Below are 24939 nucleotides of genomic sequence, written 5' to 3'. Positions count from 1 at the left end.
TGCATTATAATATTTTGATTGTTTAAATAGCTATTATCTTTTTTCTAAGAGTTTATTCAACCGTGATATAATTTGACTCAACTAAATCATAGGTGCAGCCCCTCCTAACCCCCCCCCCCCCCAGAGGAAAGTCTACCTCACCCAAGAAAGAAATGGAATATATATAGAAAATATATACATTCAACAGTGTCCGACACCACCCCCCCCCCCCACCCGACCCCCGCCCTGAAATTTCAAGCGCTCCCCGAAGAAATAAGTCTGGAAAAAACACTGCATGTAGCACTGGCTTTAACAAAGCATACTTATAAACAAAAAGCATGAATAAATTAGTAACGTTACACCTAGTACCTAACAACGCCGACATTTGTTCTAATGTTGAACTATTTGTGTCCTCTAAGTGTAGCATCATTTCTTTAAAAGTTGTTCTGTCATCGTCTTTTAGCCAGCATTGGCATTCTGCAATGGTCTGTAATTAGACAAGTAATTAATTAAAGTGTCATTGAGAATGTGTTGCAATACTTTTAATTTAAAATATTTTATTAGTGAAGTAGTTTATTTAAGGTGTAAATAACAATGTTAACAATTAAATTAATGAAGACCTTTTAAAGAAAAACAAATTGTGTTTGACTTACTTGATTTAACGAGATTAACATCGGATTTATAACATCTCTCAGACTGTCCAGATGTTTTAGAAGCAGTGAAATAGTTTGTACCTGGTACAGTGGTCGCATCTAGTAAAAATCAACAATATAGGCTTATGTTAATCACCATACATTTGTACATAGACGACTGCTTGTATTTGATTAGTTTTAAAAAGTCGAACAAAAACCCAATCTTTTAATTGAAGAACGATGGAATAAAATATATTTTGACCTGCATTTAAAAATATACCTACAACTTACCTTATTGTGATGTCTTCTATAATAAAGGTTTATGTATTTGAATGTCTTCTTTCAGTGTTGTTTTGTTTGATGATTTGATAAAACACCACTTACTGTTTCGATTTCTTCAACTATAGTTGGAAAGAAAAGTATCAACGGGTTTTTCCGATATTATGTTTACGCATAGACTTGCCAGATTTTTAGAGATTAAATTAGACAAATTTAATTTATGCGTGCAACAGTTATGTTTTCCGCGACAGCACATTTAGATTTTCTTGTGATAACGCAACCATTGAAATTTACTTTTGGTATACAATTTTCTTTATTTTATTTAAAACATTTTAGTCTGTTAATTAAAAAAAAATCTTTTAAAGAACCACATCTTATGACTGCATACATGTGTTTAATCAACAAACAAGCTAATTATCATATTCTTCATTATAAATATTTGCGATAATAAATAAATTATGCAAAAATACATGTTTTAAATACTTATATTAACTGTTGCTTAACTTGTCAATGTTTTACCGGTTACTTCTCTTTAACCGTCACAAATCTCAGTGTTTTTGACTCCGTTTTATCTCGCCTACTCATTGATTAAATTTTTCATGTCACGCTTCTGCTTAAACCATACATCAGGGGCGGAACCAGAGGCTTAGCGACCCCTCCCGGCGCCGGGGACAAACGTTTCGATTTGCACCCCCCCCTCTCAAGATTTTGATTTGCACCCCCCCCCCCTCATAATTTCCATTTGCACCCCCCTCAAACTTTCAATTTCCACCCCCCTCAACCTTTCAATTTATTTTTCCAACCCATTTTGGCGCCCCCTAAGGTCGGCGCCCGGGGACATATGTCCCCCCCCGCCCCCCCTTGCTACGCTACTGGGCGGAACTACAGTGCCGCCAGATCCCACAATGCGGGAGGGGGGTAGGGCAGGCCGTTTGGGGCACACAACCGACCGTAATCAATTTTTTTATAGTGCAAAAAGAATTTTCTTGTAAAAAAAAAAAACATATGTACTACAGTAGTTATGTTCTACAGTGGCTAACACAAGCTGTTTCGTAAAAGAAAAAAATTATATATACATGAATAGTAGTGTGAAAGATAGGCAAACTTTCAAAGCACTTCCATGACTTATTTTGCTTGTTTAAATAGTCAAATATTTGTGCTCTTAACAACCTTTTAATAGATTTGCACTAAATAAATTAAGAAGCCATAACTTCTCTTAATTATTTTCTTAAATACGTAATAAAGAATGACATAGTATAAAAAGGAAATGTATTTAAAACTAATAATATAAAAAAATCAACATAAAAATAAACATCAGGCGAAAACCATTCCACAAACAAAGCTTTCATGCTTCATATTCTTTTGACCGACTTGTAATTTAGGAAGTATCATGTTACACATTAAACCATAGGATTTCAAAACAGACTAATATCACTCACATAAATAACGTGTTGTAGTAACACTTTTTAATTAAAAAAAACAATTAAGAATTAATAATTTTTTAAAAACTCAAATCAGCCCGTTTTGAGTATTCTATGTTCGCATTTTCATATTTTGTTTGTATATATATATATATATATATATATATATATATATATATATATATATATATATATATATATATATATATATATATATATATATATATATATGTGGGGCCCAAATTTGTTTTTTTGCGGGGTGTCCCTTTTTCTAGTTCCGCCACTGCCACACCTCCATCAAACATTCCACATGTAATGTTTTTTTGAATCTTCTATAATAGCAGTCTAACATACAAAGAAACATAAACCACACCTCCATCAAACAATCTAAAGTACTTTAGCAACAATAGTAATAGTTGGAAAATTCAAACAAACAATTACAACATTTAGACAAAACAAAGATTTACTTCAAACATTTTTTCTTACATTTTTCATTTTTTAAATAAAAATGTTAATCAAACTGTTTATCTCATTCAACTGTTGTCGTGTGTTCTTCATTAAACTGAATTACGACCTTTTTTAAAATAAATATCAACATTAATGTAACATGTAATATTTTTTGAATCTCCTAATAACACTATTCTTTTCTTAACACTTTCTACTTCAGCATATTTTGTACCGTTGCCCCTGAAACAGGTTGGATTACATCCGGAGACTTTTTATAATAGTAATATTCTTCTAATTACCAGCAACTTTGAGGATTACACATTGTGTCAGGGACGTCGAGGGGCGCTCTCGGGAGCCCCTGATTACACTAACGCAGAGGCGCCACGTACGGCCCCTGGCTACAACTAACGTAGGCGCCATAGTGCTCAATGAAAAACCCAGAGCGCAAAATAGCATCCGGAGACAATGATGCAGATTGCGTCAATCGCTTAAGTGACAAAAATCAACAGTATTTTTTCTTTAGCATGTAGATAAAATGAATATTTCACATGTTATAAACATCAGTGTGGCTGATGCGATTTTTTTAGCGTTACTAATGGTGTATTACTAGAAGCTCTGATTGGATCGTTTAAAAATAGATGCTAATTGCATCATTCGCAAAGTGACGAAACTGTACAGAAGTGTACCTTTTTATTTTGATTTGAGTTGCACATCTAAACTTAATTTTTTACGGAAATATTTTCATTATTTTGAGAACTGTAAGCTTTGGAATTGTTTGGATTTTTTACGGGCAAAAAGAAACAACCAAGTGTAAATAATATAAACTTTGTTAATTTTACTGATTTAAAGGAAAAAGGTATTACAGCAGCCCGCGTGAGCCTTTGGGGTCCGAAACTGAAATTTTTGTTTGCAGCCATATCACATCCTTCCACATCTACCGCACTGTTTAGAGCTACTTAGGTGCCATTGCGCGCACGGAAAAGCCCAGGGCGCCACATTTGAACATTGCAGGGGCGCCGGGGGACGCGCCTGGTTCGATATAGTCACTGATTATTGTTGCCTATCGTATCTTTAGTGTATAGTTTTTAATGAACATAGGCGCCATAGTGTTCGCAAGGAAAGCCTGGACGCTTTGGGTCTTGCAATCTACGGGGCGCCGACGGTAGAGCCTCTTGAAGTTTAAACGCTGAGTATAGTATTACTCCTTACCCGCTAAGCAGGGCGCACGATTAGCGGATGAAAAATTGTGTATTGACGAAATCAGACCCTTGCAGGCGCCACCAATATCATGTTTTTGTTATTTTGTTCACAGAAACTTTCTCGTGAGTATTCTCATCAACTCCCCAGAGTTTCATGGCAAACAGATGAAAGGTGTCGAACCGCAGCCGACTTTTATTTTATATAACGTGTATAGAGAAAAATCGAATCCTCCTGGGGCGCCGCCCTTGCCAAATTAAAAAAATATGTTTTTAGCAGAATCCTTCCTTGTAGTGTTCTAATCAACTCCCCGATGTTGAATATCGATCGGATGAACGGTGTTAACCTGCAATCGACTTTTATTTTTTATATACCGTAGGCCTATATAGAGAAAAATCGCTCCCTCCCGTGTCGCCGCCCTTGCGAAATTAAAACTTTTTTTCTACAGAACCCTTCCCCGGAGTGTTCTAATGAACTCACCAAAGTTTGATGGCAATCGGATGAACGCTGTCAAACCAAAATCGACTTTTATTTTTATATACCGTATATAGAGAAAAACAAATCGCGCCCTGCTGGGTCGCTACCACTGCGAATCTGTAATTTTTTTTTCGCAAAAACCTCCCCATGAGTATTCTCAACAACTTTCCAAAGATTCACGGCGATGTGTTGAGAGGTTTAGTATTGCATAAAAGACACAAAGACAGATATACATTGCTTTATATATATATATATATATATATATATATATATATATATATATATATATATATATATCTCAAAATATCTCAGACAAAATATCACACGGACAGATGATATCAGGACAAATGATCTTAGGACAAATGATCTCAAGAACAAACAAGAAAGAAAGATACCAGAGCAAAATATATCAGGACAAACGATATCATTGAAAATTGATATCAGACACAATATCTCAGACAAAATATCTCACAGCAGAATTTTAGTAGTATGTACGATGATTTTAGTTGATTTGATCTAGTTTGTCCACCTGAAACGGCAGTAATTATCTCGTGTTTGGCAAGCCCACCTACGCTGTCTATAAAAAAAAAATTATTTAATGTTCGCAGACTAATCTTAATTTCAAAAAGTTTAGTGCAATATAACAAATTCAACGGCAAACTTTCTCACAATTTTTATATAGTCCTATAAACAATATTAAACATAGTAAACAAAACAATAGGACACTCAATTAAAAAATGTTCACTGGGCAGGTGAAATAGATTTCACCTGTTTCTGTAACCTAAGAATATGAATGGATAGTGTAGTCAGACCCATGCTAAGCCGAAATCGGTGTTTTTGAAAGGCAAGAAACATGTTGTCTGAGGTATGACGTCTTTTTGAAAGTGGGATCTGACTTTTTGTCCACCCACACATGTTTGCTTAATTCTTCTATAATAGCAGTCCAACATACAATCTTATGTAAACCTTATATCCATCGATCACATGTTTGTTCACATTCTAGAAAATACAGACAACCAACAGACGCGATGTTATTTTTTACAATCTAGAAAAGACAGACATCCAACAGACACTATGTTTATTTATAAACCGATAACTATAAGTATTAGTCTGACCACAATCCACTATAATTTAATCCATTAAAATTAGGGTTATAGTTAACTTTACTGTGTGAATAGTCCGACCTGAATTTGCTGTCTTCCATATACGCAACGTGCTCTGAAGAGTGCTTGTTAGTGTTCCAGTCATCCTGCACCTCCTGAGAGAGAGCCCCACTGTGTGAATGGTCCGAACTGAATCCTAAGTGTATGCATTTTACCATAGACCAATCGTAATATGAATAGAGCTTGTTAGTGTTCCAGCCATCCTGCACCTCCTGAGAGAGACCCCTACTGTTTGAATGGTCTGATTTCAATCCTGTGTCTTTTTTTTCCACATTTCCACCGTACTCTGAACAGTAAATGTCAGTGTACTTGTGCCAGCCATCCCAGACATCCTGAGAGAGAGCCCCACTGTGTGAATGGTTCGACAACCACCGACACCCCAGTCTGTAGACCTCAGCCCCACTGCTACCTGGACAGGTACACGTTGTGTACGTGTACCTGGTCAAGTCTCGAATAACCACCTGCCTGTGTACCCAGTGACCTACAGAGACCTGCTTAGAACAGCCATGGGGATGTGACACTATAATGGTCAGCTTGTCCACTTTACTACCTTTGTATTTGTCCCTTACTTTCCTCCAAAGACCACCAAACCGCCACACCATTTTTTTCAGTTTAACCCCTACATCAAAATCATGTGTAACACAAGATACACTATACCAGTCTTGTGCAGTGTTTGACCCACCTACACTCCACCCATAAATCTTGACCACTGGACTTTTATCATCATCAAAGCACAACCTACAGCTGGACTGTCTCGCCTCACTCTCATCAAAAACCACATGTCTGGCTGTCACCACATTTACACACCACCACACTTTGCAGGGCGTGTCCGAGTGGTCACATTCAGGACATGGACATGTTCTGTAGCCGTACATTCCCTCTGTGTACTTGGTCACGTTTGACACCCTACCAGTCCCTGTCCTCAGTGAGTTCTGTCCCTTGGTGTTGTAGCAAGGATATGGATCTTTAGTGTCTGGTACAAACTCTGGTCTGTCTTCACTGGTGAACTTAACGGCTATCCTGACAGTTAGGTTAGCCTGGGCTTTAATGAGATCATAGAGGTCTTTGTCACTTTATTACTTTATTTCTGTAAACATTTGATAATTATAAAACATGACAACTATCGACAACAACCAAATGTCACAACCATCTCAACCATCACCATCGTGAAAAAATAAAAACTCCAAATGTTTTCACCACAAGGACTTCATCAGCACGAAATCATTGATCAGCCAAATTTATATGTTAAGTTTAATTAGAACATTTGTTTCTTTCAAAGTGGAATATCAATGCATTACCTGTATAATATTTTGATATGTTTTCTACAGGTGTCATCAAGTGGTGGGGATCTGGATTATGCCCTTCTTCACTTGCCATGCTGTTGTGATCATCTTCAGGTTTTGTAGCTGTTGATGAATTCCCCATTTTAAATCTGTAAACGAATAGGGTCAATATAATCAAAAGCCAGTATTGATAAGATTTGATAATTAAGAGTTGTGAAGTAATTTTTACTTTCTCGTTTATTCGTAGTTTAGAAAAAGTCTTTTTACAGCTAGGTTGATGAAATTTCTTACATAAGTATTATATCAAAATCTTAGTCCCGTACCCAATTTGTGCGATTTCCGCTAACCGGAAGTGTAACTTTTTCTACTTTCAATTTTTCAAAAGCCTATTACTTGAGTACTATTTCAGATAGACTAATGAAATTTCACATGTAAGTAAGTAATTTTCGCCATTTCCGATTTTAAAAAAAAAACGCATGTGAATTTATAAACCACAAATTATATTCCGCACTATTATACATATTTTGTTTTGCGTTCACTTGAAGTGCAATTCTATTTTCTACGAGATTCTATTCTTTTTAAAAAAGTTTAAGTAATTAGAATTGATTATAAATCATGCCTGTATCCCGAGTTGCCATCCCCTGTTGTTTTAGATAAGAATATTCGAGAAAAATTAGGGGAGATCACTCCCGGTTTATTTTTTTACATTGTAATAGATGTTGTTTTTTTTTTATTTTAATATAAACAAATTTTGATTTGAGTTGCCCTTCTAAACTTAATTTTTTACGGAAATATTTTCATTATTTTGAGAACTGGAAGCTTTGGAATTGTTTGGATTTTTTACGGACAAATATAAACAACCAAGTGTAAATAATATAAACTTTGTTAATTTTCCTGATTTAAAGAAAAAAGGTATTAACAGGGCCCTTAGCAGCCCGCGTGAGCCTTTGGGGTCAGAAACTGAAATTTCTGTTTGCAGCCATATCACATCATTCCACATCTACCGACAGACAGACAGACAGACAGACAGACAGACAGACAGACAGACAGACAGACAGACAGACAGACAGACAGACAGACAGACAGACAGACAGACAGACAGACAGACAGACAGACAGACAGACAGACAGACAGACAGACAGACAGACAGACAGACAGACAGACAGACAGACAGACAGACAGACAGACAGACAGACAGACAGACAGACAGACAGACAGACAGACAGACAGACAGACAGACAGACAGACAGACAGACAGGCAGGCAGGCAGGCAGGCAGGCAGGCAGGCAGACAGACAGACAGACAGACAGACAGACAGACAGACAGACAGACAGACAGACAGACAGACAGACAGACAGACAGACAGACAGACAGACAGACAGACAGACAGACAGACAGACAGACAGACAGACAGACAGACAGACAGACAGACAGACAGACAGACAGACAGACAGACAGACAGACAGACAGACAGACAGACAGACAGACAGACAGACAGACAGACAGACAGACAGACAGACAGACAGACAGACAGACAGACAGACAGACAGACAGACAGACAGACAGACATGCAGGCAGACAGACAGACAGACAGACATGCAGGCAGACAGGCAGACAGACAGGCAGAAGAATAACGTTAAATGAAAGATTCTGAAAAGCGTTGGTAGTTTCTTGAATTCTAGTAAAGGCAATCAATACATGTAGCTGGACGTTTTCAGGAAAGACACTTGACCAAATGCCTATTGCAGAATGAACTCTTTCCCGAAATCTAAAAGACCCGAATGGACACTTGCCCGAATATGACAAACGCCCGAAAGACACTATAAATCAGATACATAATTAATAAAAAAAAATAATAAAGTTAAAATATCGCAGAATTTACCTTCAGTCTGTTGTACACAGTTGACCAGTGCAAACAATAATTATTGACTGCTGACTTTATAAACGGATTTTTACACGGCCTGGTTCAGTGGGCGTAATCAACGACGCAGTTACACGGAGCAAACAATGTATTACACAGGTTCCCAAGGTCTTTTAGGGGGGTCGCCAACTGGTATACTAAACCTTAGTAATTTGAAACAAAACATATATTTTAGAAGAATTTTTGAAATTCGGCTTCATTAACATCACTGGAAATGTAATAGAGAAGAAACAATACGCACTGTACAAAGTTGTTCTCATTCACTAATCTATGAAATCTTCAAAACTAAAATGCCATTTGAGACGAGTCATTCGGAACACACCAAAAAATATATGGAGTTCTTTCGTTGCTATGAAGCTAGTTGCAAACGTCAGAGACTTGATCGAACAGGAAGTTTTCACCAGCATTAGTACAAACATCAAATGAAGCCGCGATAGAAAATGCCAAGCAAAAAAAAAAACGATATGAGAAAATCTAATCAAACGCTGCATGTACGTAAATGTTAAATAACACATTGTTATCGAAATTAAGCTTTCACCATTGTTTGCTTTTCAAGTTGATAAATCAACAGACGTGTGTTCGTGTTCGCAGTTGCTGGTCTGTGTCTGTATTCATGCGGATGATAGCAAAGATGAGTTGCTCTTTTGTGAAGATAGCATTAAGAAAATAAATACCTTTTTTGAAACTGGATGATTAAAATGGGTTAGAACGGCTGTGGGGGTTTGTACGGATAGTGTGCCATCTATGTTTAGCTCAAAATTGGGCTTTCAGAAAACAGAAAAGATTTTGCTCTCTAACAACTGCCCTAACCAATCGACATCAAGAGTCCATTGTTAGTATAAGTCGTAAATTATATAAAATATGGAGCCTTCAAAGAACTGAGCAAAAACATTAATATAGATCAGGGGTTCTGCTCTTCTAAACTACAATGCGCTGGCTGTCAAACGAAATGTTGTAAATTGTGTTTTTGAATTGAAATCTGAAATCAAATTGTTCTTGGAAGTGCAAAGCAAACAACAAGACTTTTTGGTATACTTAAAACGACATAGAGTGGTTGGAGAGAGTATCATACCTAGCAGATGTGTTCGAACATCAAGATAAGCTTAACCTGAAGCTTCAGGGAAAATGAACGAACATTACAACTTTCCATGATAATCTCGGGGCATTTTTATCAAAGCTGCAAAATCGGTAAAGAAAATAAATCTTGGAAATATTGTAAATTTGAGAAACTCTGCGGTGTGGTAGATGAATCTGATTGTGAGATAATTAAAATTTTGAAAGAAGCGATTTCTGGGCATCTTGAATCTCTTGAAAACGAACTGCATCGCTATTTCTCTGAGCTGAAAAAAGAAGAATCTGCATTTACGCATTACCCATTCTCTTCTTCCCTTGATGTTGCAAGTGCAAGCATTCCCGATGAATTACAAGATGAATTCTTTGATTTGAAGAATGATTCCGAGTAAGATGAAAACCTGTAGACACAATTTTGGTGTAGTATTCACCATTCATACCCAAACGTAAAATTGATTGACTTTTCGAGAATATATTTTCAACACTATTCTTCGATTAAAAATAAAATTAAGATAATTATAATGACATAGGTTGGCGTTAACAATTTTTTTTAAAAAATAAAAACTTAACCACGAAGGCTTAGTGAATAGTATGCATTTTTACTCATGCTATTGAAATAGTTATCAAGAGTAGTTCATATTGAAAGTCTAGTAGACAATCTTATTTTAGTGCTTATTAATTTCCATACTAATTTTGGCTTTTTAATTCTATGTGGGTCGCGGGTCAATTACTTTTTATAAAAGGGGGTCGCCACTCGAAAAAAGTTTGGGAGCCACTGTATTAACAGATCCTTGTTTGCACTGCTTTAGTAGGCTACTGTTTAGTATACTGGGAAATAGTGGGTGGCGGTAAAATGATGTAGCCAAATATGTTGGTAAATTAAAGATTTAAATTATTAGAGTTTATATATGTTTATATTGTACTTCAAGCAAGTGTCGATACAATTAGCATGTTGGTACTTTAAATTTTTTCAAATAAAACCTAAACCAAATAAACTAGTAATGGCTTTACTGCTGTCGATGCCCTACATATGTCTTTGTTCTACCTTATTTCCCCTTTCTGCCTAAACCTCTAATCTATTTTAACTATTAAAAAAAAACAACACATCTTAGAAAACATATTTTACATATTCCGTTTACTAATCGCCAAAGTATTGTGTATTACATTAAACCTCGTATGAATGTAGTTTTTGTCATCCATTATACAAAGACATTCAGTAGCGTAGCGAGGGGGGGGGCATATCTCCCCGGGCGCCGACCTTAGGGGCACCAAAATGGGTTGGAAAAATAAATTGGAAGGTTGTGGGGTGTGCACATCGAAAGTTTGAGAGGGGAATGCAAATCTCGAAATCTTGAGGGGGTGTTGCAAATCGAAAGTTTGAGGGGGGGGGGGGGTGAAAATCGAAAAGTTGAGGGGGGGGGATGCAAATTGAAAAGTTTGTCCCCGGGCACCGGGAAGGGTCGCTACGCCTCTGAAGACATTTATAATAAATAAACCAGTATCTTTACACAGAGTCTCTTGTGCTATCTTTTCGACACAACCCTGGTGAACACGGAAATGGACACTAAGTTCAAGTGGGGTTTTTTTGTTAGTCGTTCTTTAAATGTGTTTTAGTAGGCTTTTAAAAATATATCCGCATTAAATCTACATTAAGAAAAGCTCAGCTATATCAAATGTACGGGTGTAATTAATTAAATCATTGCAAACATTGCAGAACTTTAGCTTTTATTTAAATATTCTTTAAATGTCAATTTATGTAACTACGCTAATTTCATAAGATACTATGATAAAAGTCAGTGCAGTTGTTACGCCAGGAAACTACTTTGAAGGGAAGAGGGAAACATTAGACCTGACTGCGCCAGCAGAGATAAACACAAAAATAATTATCAAACAAAAACTAAATGACGAAAAACTGTTTAAAATGACATTAAAGATAGTACACCTGACACAACCTTTACCCCACCCACCAATTCCTCTCGAATTAATCAATTTCAGGTGGTTATGTATATCAACTTACAATACATTGGAGAATAAAATACAGGACCTGAAACAAACTGCCCTTTTCAAAGTTCACGTGATCTTTATTTTAATCTCAAGAGTTTATGAAATGACTATGCAACATGACACATTTTTTTCTAACAAGCACATGGAATGATAAATAGGATAAATAAACAATAATTAGAATAATTACTCTCTTAGACCGTGACGACACTCCCAGCGTCTGATAAAATTTTCTCTATTTAATTCGTTGTTTTTCAGAATCCAAGATTTTAATCGTAACTCTAGGTCAAGATAACGCTAAAGCGGCAATTTTTCGTTGTATTTCTTCTTGTAGATTTCTCGTTTAAAAAATTAATTCCAGTAAAACTTGAAAATAATTACATAATTTGAAGTTTAGATCCCCTCCTCCCCTGTCCATACGCGTCCATTATTTATTAGGCCCTCCCCATTGTTAACATACACACAATTGTAATAGTTCACTCAAAACAAAGATCTACTTCCAATAAACTAATTCGGTTTCACGTATAGTGCATATGCACAATCGAGACGCTGATAATTTAACACCATGTCATGTTTTTTATCAACGGATATTTCTACTCTTTCCACAATTTTATATTCAATGGAGATTCTAGAATGTGCTTAACATGATACGTTAAGTATTTATAGTTTGTAAAAATAAGTTGATTTTTTTCCATTTAACAAATAAAAATTGAATAAGGGTATAAAATATGCTGTGAATTTTGACCATGGTTTAGCTATTTTCAAACTAAATAATTAGTAAAATTGTGTGTACTATTGGCTTGATTTTTTTATGTCAGTAAACTGTGAAGTCTAATTGCCTTTGTTGAAACGTTGGTACAATTAGCATCCTAATTTTTTTTATCGGTATCACACAAGTGGATCATCAATGTTTACCCTTTGTATTATACATTAAATGGACCGACGCGCTAGACAGAAATTGGTTATATGGTGGATATCAATGAGTCGACACTCATAGGTTTCTAGTAACGTCTAAAGTTGTCTCGTGAGTATAGAACACGTGGAACTGATACATTCGAACACATAATGATACGTGGTGGAGGAAGTTCATCGTTCGTATTTGACAATTCTTTTACCTGACATACATAAGCAATAGCATCTTTAGGATTGCTAAGTATTTTGACTGACTTAAGATAACTTTCATTATTAAGGATATTTTATCAAAGAAAAAACAACATTGTATGCCATGTGGTGTTTTTTTATGATTGCGAATCGAAATTTAAAGCACGTATGTATAACTTTAAGAAAGCTATAACTATCAAAGACCAGTGTTAGGTGTCGTCCGTAAATCACGTCACGCTTAGGGGGAGAGATCCGTAATTGTGTGACAGTTTGTTGATGGGGAGAAGTTTCAAATGGTGTGACGTCACACTTTTGCATTTAAAAAAAACAATGTAAGAAAACGTGGTTTAGCCGTTATTTCGCGCTTTAGAAAAACTGTTTTAATGAGTTGTAATAGGAATTGATAAAAATACTCTATTTTAACAGAGTTCAGACTATATTTTGGAAAATTATCGATGTTTTAAGAAACATTCAACTGCAATTTTGAGGGGGGGGGGGGGGTCGTTATTGTAAAGTCTGGGAAACTTATCTATACATTGTTCCAGAATCATCCAAAATTGTCACTGCCAAAAGAATACCAGTAACACTCACTATCCTCGTTTTAAAGCTATCATCTTGATCTACACTTTAGGCTTCTAACGGGATTTATTTATTGTTGTATGGATAGATGTCTAATGAATTGCAAAAGCTTAATTTTAATTAAAATTGCAAAACTAGTGTCAGCTTTTACACATCTAAGGACTTATAAGTACCCTGCTAATTACCTTTAAGTGATAAAATATATAAGAAAAAAGCAAAGACTGGTGTCTATTTGTCAGTTTCTAAGTTGATAGTGTCATCAGACTGGCACTGATAGTAAAAACTAAATAAGTCCCTAATCTAAGATCTGTCAAACTCATTGAGTGAATTTGAAAAACCATTTGGCATTTACAACATAAAATAAGATATTTTGTAAACTGAATGTAAGTAGTGGGCTTATGGCAAAAGTGTCTCTTACGTAGCTCTATTGGTGTATAGTTAATAACAAGTAGACCACCCTGGGTGGGAGTGGGGGGTGTTTATGTAAACATTATTTTATTTAAAAAGTTTGAGTGGGAGTTGTAGGCTGAGGCATAACGTCACTTTTATATATATATATATATATATATATATATATATATATATATATATATATATATATATATATATATATATATATATATATATATATATGGAACTTTGCATTAACACATTTTACTTTTAGTTCACTACTAGTGAGATTAAGTTGTGTAAATTGTTACATCGAGTTTTTAAAACATTTTTGTCCCTCCCCCCCCCCCAACCCCCGAAGATGTGCGGATGAAAAACACAACGTAAGTGCCCTTTAAATATAGGCCTAGTTGTTAAGAGAATACATTTGCAATAAAATACTTTAAAAAAACTTTTTTCTTGTGGACTAAAAAGTAGAAAATAAATTTTTCTTCCGACCCTAGGGGATCTACCAATGACTGCTCGTAGATTTTGTGCTTCTTCGAGCTGTGCAGGTTCTTGTGATGACTGTTCATACATTTGATGACAAAAACGTGGGTACGTTCACCATCAAATTTCCAAAATTCGTGTGTTGTGTGCCCGACCCACATCACACACACACACACACACACACACACTGGGGGGGGGGGGGGGGGTGACACTACGAAGTGCCGCATCGGTTATACCCGGCCTAGCGACGTCACTGGCCTAACGGCTGACGAAGGGGCCCAATGATAATTTTTGCATAGGGGCCCGAAATTCCTCGCTACGCCACTGATAGATCCACAACAATAATGACCTTAATCCACAGTAATCACTGCAGACTTAATAGTAAGGATAATTATCTACAGTTTGTTTATAATACAGTGGGATGTACCATTGTTTTCTTTATAGTTTACGTTTACCACGTGGTGTCTCAGCACCCCCCCCCCTTTGAAATAATTTTCGATTAGTACTTAAAAGACTATTTAACTTTAATTCATCACTAATGGATCTGGAAAAAAAAGGCATTTCATTCTATAAATTTTGCATTTTTTTTGTCTTTGGGGTCACCCGTTGCGGTCTGCACCCCACCCCGCCCCGCCTTCGCTACGCTTCTGCGTTAGGCTACAGGGGAGTTAAAGTTAAACGAAGTGATCAACTTCTACTTACGATGGATATTTTTTAATATATAAATATACTGGAGGAAATATTTTGTATTTTATATGTCCTGATTATGTATTTATACTATATTATTTTGTAGGCCTACTAATGCTAAAAAATTATTAAAAAGTTACAGGCTTACATTTAATTTGTTCTTTTTGTAAGTAACCAAACACAGTAGCATCATAATGTGGGGGCAGGGATGCTGTACGCATCTGATGAAACCATTTATGCCTGACACCTTGACAATACATTGTGGAATTTACTGTCAAAGCTATGTTATATCCAGCTAAAATAATAAAAGATAAGTGAGATTGGGCTTAACCTTGCCGAAAATATAAAATTGTTGCGAACGATGGGATGACACCTTTAGCAAACGCACAGGGGAACATCCAAACTTGTAACGCCACTAACCATGCACATTTTTTTAAAATTGCTGATGATGTATACAGATATGTTTTGTTGGTTTTTTTTTCATGCTTTTAATTTTGCAAAATGGTCAATAAGTTCATTGCGATCTATTTCAGCTTCTACTGTAAGTTCCATACTTAGGATGACAAAGCTACTGACACAATGGGCATATCTACAATTTGTTTCATAACAAATTAACATTATCATAATGAAATTTAAAAATACCATCATAGATATTAGAATCTCCTTCTCGATCACCGTGAAATGTTAAAGAATGTTTAAACCAACTAGCTTACCCGTTCGCGTTGTTGCGATCTAGTCTTACATACCAGGGTGGCAAAACAATTTGTAATGGTTTCATCAACACGTTACCAATTGTGTATTTGTAGTAGTGTGTCCTTGTTTTTCTAAAACTGTATCACCCCGTGTCCCTAGTGTATGGCGCTCATTAAAACAGATACCGTGTTACACGACCGCCGGGGCGCCGGCCAAAGCGCTTGTGCAGTTTGACCGCTGGATAAAGTACTAACGCTGTTCCGCTCTTCCGGACACCTAACCAAGGTGCAAAGATAGTGGCTGGGAAACTCCGAGTGTCAAACCGCACCGCTTTACTGCCGGGGCGTCGTCGTTCGAAATAAAATAATTAATTGCAGATTTCTTCCCAAAAGTCAGAGTTTCTTTCATGCACCATTTCAGAAAAATATCTGGAATAAAAACACTGCCTGGAATATTCTCAACGACTTTCCAAAGTTTTTTGGCGATTGGATGAAAACTAAAAAGTTATAGTGTTAATAGTGCCGTATTGATTGAAGATTAATTAGATTAAAAAATAGTAATTATGGTAAAATTAGTAGAAAAACATTGATAAATGTTAAACTTCGCTTGTTGTGAAAACACTGTCCATGGTAGTTGTTTTTTTTTAAAAAATGTTCAGTTGTTAACATCGATGTTTAGTAGGATGGAATTTCGGGGAGGGCAGACAGTTGGGAGGGAGGTGCAGGTCTGTGGGGAGGGGGAGGGGGGGAGGAAGGTGGTGGTATGGAATGTTCCAGTAAGTTGAAGTTTTTAGCAATGCATTTTAACTTGCTAGTCAAAGTTCAAGTTTATTTATAGGCTGATTCTCTCAATGTCTTGCACGCACGACAAAGTGATATCGCCTGTAGTGTTATTATAACGAATGGGCTCTGTTTGACCCCCCCCCCCCCACACACACTGAATCCCACTGCCGATACGGGGGGGAGGGGGGCTTTTTGGAACTTTTAACCTTTTTCTTTTTTAAAATTATTTATATATAACAAATATCAAAATTGCATTGTAAAATTTTAACAAATTTTTTGAGGGAAAAGGTCCCTATGTGCCTTGGGCCCCTATGCCTTGCTTGCGCTAGCTTTACGATAGCTACGCCACTGGGATCTATGTAAATAAAGTTGAAAGTTAAAAAATACTGTTAATCTTGTTCCTGAATGAAAGAACCCACAATAACGAACGTATTGTCATATCGACAAAATACGAGTTGTTACATAAAAATAGAAGACAATTTTCAAGAAGTTCTGTCTGTTGTGTTATCTTGTTTACACAGAGACGGTGAAAACGGAAATGGCACAAAAAGATAAGTTCAAGTGGGTTTGAACTTCAGTTTATTGCTCAAGTTGGTTTCAAATGTTTCTGTCAAGTAAATTTGCATTAGTAATACGTTTAGTTTTTAATTATTCTAGGCTGCATTTACATTTTATAAACACAATTTTTAAGAGTAACTCAAACCTTAATTCTAGCGGTCATTTGTCTTCAACGAGACAAACCGATATATGTAATCTAGTGAATGTAATGTATTTCTTGTTACACATTTTTACATTATAGCATTGAGGTGCCATTTATCATGTCAACGTGTTACGATACGTCACATTTGTTCGTTTATTGTTATGGTAGAGTTCAGGTAGACCCGTTTAAAATAAGTATAAATATCGCTATAGTGCATTATAAACAAGGGGTATTATTCAACCGTTGTCTGTATAATGTCATAATGTATTAAGTCGTTTGTGCTGCTTCTAATTGCTATACTGCCTACATACGTTAAGTATGGCGTAATTTTATTCAAGTGTAGATTTTCCGACTCAATATAAAAATAACTTGATTAGGAAAAAAACATTATGTTCAAAACGTATGTAGGCCTATACGTTTAATGCAATTTGAACTTACTACAAAATGTTATTGCAGTTAGTGTAATGTAATACGGTTAGAAAACCACATTTTATGCATTCTGTATAATTTAATAACCCCGGAAAATAAATGCATGCATGTGCAGTCACTGTTACAAAACACATGTGTATACATCGGCCTATTAAATCTATAAAAGTAATTAAAACTATGAGACAGAGAGGTAATAAACAGGAAGTGAGGCCATTAAACTAGACAATCGACATCACACAATGTTTACACTCAAATGAATTATTTTATAAGCATGGTGCATTGATAGAAAGGTACAACTAGAATTCAAACACTTAGGCTTGATTATTTTATTTTATTTTATTTAATAAAGGTATCCAATAAATAGTAGAGTGACCAATGCTTTTGTTTATAGCTATTAGAATATTAGTGTAATTTTATATAATTAAATATAATCAATTGTTTTCATATACTAGGTGCATTATTAGATTAAAGCTAGTTATTGAATCTTTTTTTATGTCCGTTAGCTGATTACATATTTGAAAACGAATAAAAAACAAATCCTAAAATTTGCAAACTTAATTAAAAGCACACAATTTATTTTTAAAAATGTTAGTGTAAATGATTTCATATTTAAACATTGCACAATCAAGTAAATATTTCATGATTTTACCAATGCAGATTTTTCTACTCTTAACATCACCATGTCTTCATTTGAATTAAACTATGCATCGTACATGTAATTGATGTGGTCTTAATATATTGTAAAGTTTTTTTACTAAAATTACATTCCATTTTAGACAACTTTTTCTTATGAAAACATATTCAAATAAAAATGGCAAAATATTGTGAAAATTTACAATCAGTCGTCATGAAACATTTCCAGACACGCCCATTTAGCAAAAAAAAAAACAACAACATATATTGCAGCTGTGATTGGAGAATGGTAAAACATAAATCAGTCAAAGAAAGGCAAAAAACAACGTTAATAAATAATTGTACATGTGCAATTTCCACACGAAAAACGTTTGGAAAAACATTTCCCGTGGAGATCAATAACATAAATGTATGGCGCTTAACGAACTCGTACAAACACCGCTAATGCTATCGAGTATGTAGTGTGATGTATGAGTATTCGAGTATCTGAGTACGAGTGAATGTTTGTGTTGATAAATAAGGTAGGGCGTACGGAATAGTGACATGCATTGAAAGACAGCTTTGTTTATTTTTCATGTAAAATCGTGTTGCTCTGGAAAGCAGTAGCGTAGCGAGGGGGGAGGACATATGTTCCCGGGCGCCGACCTTAGGGGGCGCCAAAATGGGTTGGAAAAATAAATTGAAAGGTTGAGGGCGGGGGGAGGGTGCAAATCGAAAGTTTGAAGGGGGTGCAAATCGAAAGTTTGAGGGGGGGGGGTGCAAATCGAAATCTAGAGGTGGGGGTGCAAATCGAAAGTTTGAGGAGGGGATGCAAATCGAAAAGTTTGTCCCCTGTCGCCGGGGAGGGTCGCTACGTCTCTGTTGGAAAGAGACTGTGTGGTTTAGATGATTTTAAATGTAATCTAGTCTAAGGTATTTTAAGGAAATGCATTCTCGTCTAGTTGATTGAACCAAAAAGTAGTCTCGATACGATAGATGGTGACGTTTTGTGGTAGAAACTGGTTGCTATGGCAAGCAAGCTAGAGAGTTTGGGCTAGGAAGTGAATGTGATATATACTTTATAAGATGTAAACAATAATTCTAATTGTATCCTGAATTACTGAATCAAGTAGTTAAACAAAAATCGGAAGTGTAGAATGATAGGTGTTTTTTTAATGTAATCATTATTATTTGACCCGATGTGAAGTGCGATGACCGAATCTGGTAGTAGAAACTTCGCAAAGAAAATCATACGAGCATGAAAATAGAGCTAGAGGTCAACCCTCGCACCAACCCGTTACAGTCTTGTTTGTTTGCATTTTACAAAAAGCAGGCACCAACAAGTCTCAGTCCATGTCCACCCCACTATAATTTATTCCATAATAGTATCCACTGTGAGGATGGTCAGATATCCAATCACTCCCCAGTCTGTAGACCAGAGCCCCACTACTGCCTGGGCAGGTACAAGTTGTGTACGAGTACCAGGTCCCCTTACCCTTCTCCAGCAACTTTTGCATCCAATGACCTATAGAGACCTGCTTAGAACAGCCATGAGGATGTGACACTATAATAGTCAGCCTGTCTACATCACTTCGATTCTGATATTTGTCTCTTAATTTATCATGTAGACCTTTGTATCGCCCTACCATATCCTTTAGCATATCACCTACATCGACGTCATGTGTCACATAATGCACCTCACACGTGTCTCTCTCAGTGTTTGACGCACCCACCCTCCACCCATAAATCTTGACCACTGGACTTTGATCATCATCAAACCACAACCTACAGCTGGACTCTCTCACCTCACTCTCATCAAAAACCACATGTCTCGCTGTAAGCACAGCAACATTCCACCACACATTTCTGGGTGTGGCAGACTTGATACATTCAGGACATGGACAAGTTCTGTAGGTCATAAATCTCTGGTCCATTTTCTCTGTGTACTTGGTCACATGCCACACCCTCCCAGTCCCTGTCCTCATTGAGGTTTGACCCCTGTTCTTGTAGAAAGGATATGGATATTTAGTGCCTGGTAAAAACTCTGGTCTGTTTTGACTACTGACATGAACGGCTATCCTTACCGTTAGTTTAGCCAGGGCTTTTGTAAAGACAAGCATGACATTTTTACGGTAACTAAAAGGAAAATGTTGAACTTTCAATTTATTAACAGGTACAAACATTTTATGACCAGGATTTTTCTTGCAGTTTGCCAGATGTGTGTGTAGATCAGCCTCACTTTCACCTTGAACACATTCTTGTACTTCATGTGTACCTGCACAGGTAAACAAATGAATTCTATTACTGTTAATATTGCTTTAGCTGTTAAACGTGGACAAACATAAAGCATGATTACAATATACAGCTTCACAACCATCTCAACAATCACCATCGTGCATTAAAAAATAAAAAAAAAACTTCATCAGCACTAAACCTTTAAAAAACATAAATAATTGCTTTTGTGATAAAAACCAATTTTTCACATTAAAAATAAATAAAAGGACATTACCTTCAAAATATTTTGATATGTTTTCTACACTAGACATGCTGTTGGCGCAATCTAGACTTATCTCTCCTTTACTGACCATAATGTCACATTCAGGCTTAAAATGTGTTAAAGAATTTCCCATTTTATACCTGTAAATGAATTAGGTAAATAACTTCAAAGCAAATATTTATATAATTGTAATTGGACTGCTAACCCGTAAGTCTCGAGTTCGAATCCGGGTTCAAGTAAGTAGACCGCCCCTGAGTCTACCCAAAACTAATGGGTACCTAATTCACGTTAGGGAAAATAAAGGCGAAAGGGTTTAGTGCTGACCACACTATACCTACATATGACGAGGTCACAGAAACAAGTGAACTCTATTTCACTTGCCACATAGACCGTCAGATTTGAAAGGGAACTTTACTTACTTACTGAATGGAATAGTTTACATTTAAATACATAGTTTATCAATAAAATAACTGTTTTGCTTTTATTTTAATAAATAAAAGAAAAATAGTCAACGATTACATAAATAAAAATATGCACAGTGAAAAACTTTAAGTGAATACTAGAGTACCCGTTATCCTTGGGTTTCTGGGGTGTCCATAAATGATATCACGTTTTTTTTGACGATTTTCATCTTTCCCCCCCCCCCCTCCTACACAATTTCACTCATTGTCACTAAAAGCTAGACCCCACATTAAAAAAGACATAACTCAACATGTTTTTGTCATTTAAAACACTGATTTCGGCTGAGCTGTATTCTGACCACATTATCATTTTACATGCTGATGTCACATAAATTGTTGAACTCTCCTTTACCTAATCCGTGTCCCGCCAAGTCCCGAAAGGCAACTTTATAATTTACACCTGAACTTACATGTTTAGTCTTTTAGAAATATCGATTTCTTACAATAATATTTTATAAGTTCATACCTCATTTAAAAAATAAAGCAATCAATTATAAAGCTAACGTCAAACTAATAATAATGAATTAGAACAAATTCCGTGCGTTGCGATTTCTCACTGCATATTCTATAAGGGACAATAAAAGAAAAAACAACATTGACCATTGGGTGAAAATATATTGGGTTATTTTACTTAAAGACAGCATATAAGAAAGTTAAATTCCAATTTCATTGCTAAACAAACTAAGATTTATATAAAATAAGTCAGGCCTGAAAAAAGTTTAAAAAAGAAACCTCATTATTGACCTAGATTCTAGATCTAAAATCTAGTATCTAGGGCTAGATCTAGCTCTAGCTCTACACTTACGGACAGACGACATATGGCTTATATCTAGTTTATCATTAGCTCAAGATAAGTTCCTTATATTCTCGAATTAGATGGTACGTGAAGGTAAAAAGCACAGGTTTATATAAAAAACTAGCTGTTTCCCGTGCTCGGTCACGGTGACTCTTTTTTTAAAATGTGCCAACTTAAGAACACAACAGAACAGAACAGAACACAAACACAAACACAAACACAAACACAACTCAACACAACACAAACACAACACAACACATACACAACAAAAACACAAACACAACACAACACAAACACAACACAAACAATCCACAAACACAACACAAACACAACACAAACAATCCATAAACACAACACAAACACAACACAAACACAACACAAACACAACACAAACACAACACAAACACAACACAAACACAACACAAACACAACACAAACACAATACAAACACAACACAAACACAACACAAACACAACACAAACACAACACAAACACAACACAAACACAACACAATCACAACACAAACACATACACAAACACAACACAAACACAACACAAACACAACACAAACACAACAACCCCCCCCACCCCAAAACAAAATATTATTGATATAGATACTATCTACTTTTATCATTGCCGACCCCCCCCCCCCCCCCGCTAACCCATCGAAAAAGACACTATTAACTTAGTGCCTGTTGTATTTTTCCATCAATGGGCCATTTATCTAATGCTACATGTATTTGCAGTAGTTTCTTACACGTGAAATTTAGGCCTATATATTTTAAATGTTAAACATGTTTGAGAAAATATTTTATAAAATAGTTATTGGTCAAATTACATTGTGCCTTACTATACGTTGAACGATATTAGTGACTAAGCAAAGACTGAAAAATCCCACCCATTTAAAATAAAATAGGTTACCAATACTTTTAGGAAAAACAAATGAAATACATTATTAGTTAACACAACACCAAATTAAATGCACACGCTGATTAAGAGAATTGAATGATTTGGTTAAAAACCCGGCTGTTCAATTGTAGTTATGTTTTTTTTTAAGTCATTTGTATTAGTTTAGGTCGAAAAAATTGTATAACGTTCATAGCGTACGTTTTGATAAGTAGATTTAAACCAAATTTGAATGAAAAAGTTTATTTCTTTATATTCTAAACTTGGAAGATGACGCCTTGGTTTTGTGTTCTTTCCGTAGTTTAAACATATGGCATGTAACGTATCCGGTTGCATGTGTCTCTACATTGGAATATGCCATTATTTTTATTCTTTTAAAAAAAAATTTAGTTTTAACATTTAAAACATCCACCGTATTATTTTCAACGACATTCCGTATCTTTAAGGTCTCCATATACAGCTGAACATGCTGATCATATAGTATAAAAATGTTGCAGACAGAGAGAGAGCGAGAGAGAGAGGGAGAGAGAGTAAATGAGAGAGAGAGAGAGAGAGAGAAGCGCACACACGATCTTTTATATATTAGACTTTTTATGAGCTTTTTTGCGGTATATTTCCACTTAAAATAATGTTGCGCCACCACAGTTTTAGTTCCCCAATGAATAAATAGATGACGCTGGTGTTAAGCAAAATTACCTTGATTTTCTTACAGTTTCTAATACTGTTGACTCTCTACAAGCTCCCTAATAAAAGTCAATAGTATTATCTAATCAATAGTAATATAACTTTTACTTCGGCGCCCCACGTTTTTCATCGCTTATAGTAGAGTGATCGCTTGCAGTATTGTGATGTATAGAATTTATTTTCTACTTTTTAGTTCAATCAGAAAACGTGGGTTTTTTAAAACTTTTTTAATGATAATTATTACTTTTGTTACCGCAATGTATTCCCCACACCTCATGACAAAGACAAACTCAAAAATAACAAAAAGCATCACAACAAAAAACAGTCACGATCTTACAATATAAACACAGTACTTACACATTTTACTGATTCCGAAACACCACCCCTCCCGTTTAATCAGTTTTAAATAATCACTCACACAGCAACTATTCCTGAGAAGGAAAAACATTTGTAAAATAAAAGGGAGAAAACTGCTTATATATTCTATCTCCATAAGTCGGTTATGTCCCTTATCAAGTATACGTCTAAAAGAGACAATTAATTTTTGTCCACATAACGGGACAAAATCCGGGAAAAATTCACCCCTACTCCACCCTTCTTTAAACAGATTTCTAGTAGCCCGGTTACTAACATTGTATTATTTTTCCACATCTTGCTCATATCATGATTTTGATGTTTATTCCTCTCTCATTATCGGTGTTTCTTCCAGACTTTTTTCTCGGTGGGGGGGGGGGGGGGCTTTTGAGTAAAAATGTATGTTTACTATATAAAATCCATCTCGTTCGAAGAGATGCCTGGAAGAAACTCTGTTCCTTGTTAATAAAATACAACTCTTATATGGCATTTTTAAACTCGTTTCCCTACCTTATATGTGAATATATTGCTCATATCGAAATAAAATATTCATTTCGTTCTTATTATAAATACCTCACAATTTGTCACTTGTCATTAATTGACAGTGTTAAAATAATTTTTTTTCGTATGTAAATATGAAAATATTATTTATGTTATTATTTTTAAATGGATAATAAAAGTATTTTTTTTTTAAATTGTCAAAAATACGTCTTTGTTTTGTAATTTTGCTTCAATTGGGATATTGGAGTCAACGACATGGGAATAGAGTGTTTAGGGTCTGACCCTAAAATTGGTTGGGGTCACTGTCTGGTGTTTAGGGTCTGACCTTGGTATTGGTGGGGGTCACCGACTATGGTTTAGGGGTTGACCCTGAGATTGGTGGGGGTCAGCAACTGGGGTTAAGGGTC

At 35.7% G+C, this 24939-nt stretch overlaps 1 long non-coding RNA gene across 1 annotated transcript; it reads right to left on the bottom strand.

The window, feature by feature from the left end:
- Positions 1-398: 398 nt before the first annotated feature.
- On the bottom strand, positions 399-970 carry LOC131944536 (uncharacterized). The gene is made up of 3 exons (XR_009387044.1): positions 903-970; positions 633-731; positions 399-466 (listed from the first exon to the last, which is right to left on the bottom strand). It is a non-coding gene; the product is annotated as an uncharacterized LOC131944536 (long non-coding RNA).
- Between the last annotated feature and the right edge of the window lie 23969 nt (positions 971-24939).

The sequence above is a fragment of the Physella acuta genome, unplaced genomic scaffold (assembly GCF_028476545.2).
Source record: "Physella acuta isolate Inbredline_101_S28 unplaced genomic scaffold, ASM2847654v3 ptg000496l, whole genome shotgun sequence".
In the NCBI taxonomy this organism is placed as follows: domain Eukaryota; kingdom Metazoa; phylum Mollusca; class Gastropoda; family Physidae; genus Physella; species Physella acuta.
This window is presented reverse-complemented; position numbering and strand designations above follow the sequence as displayed.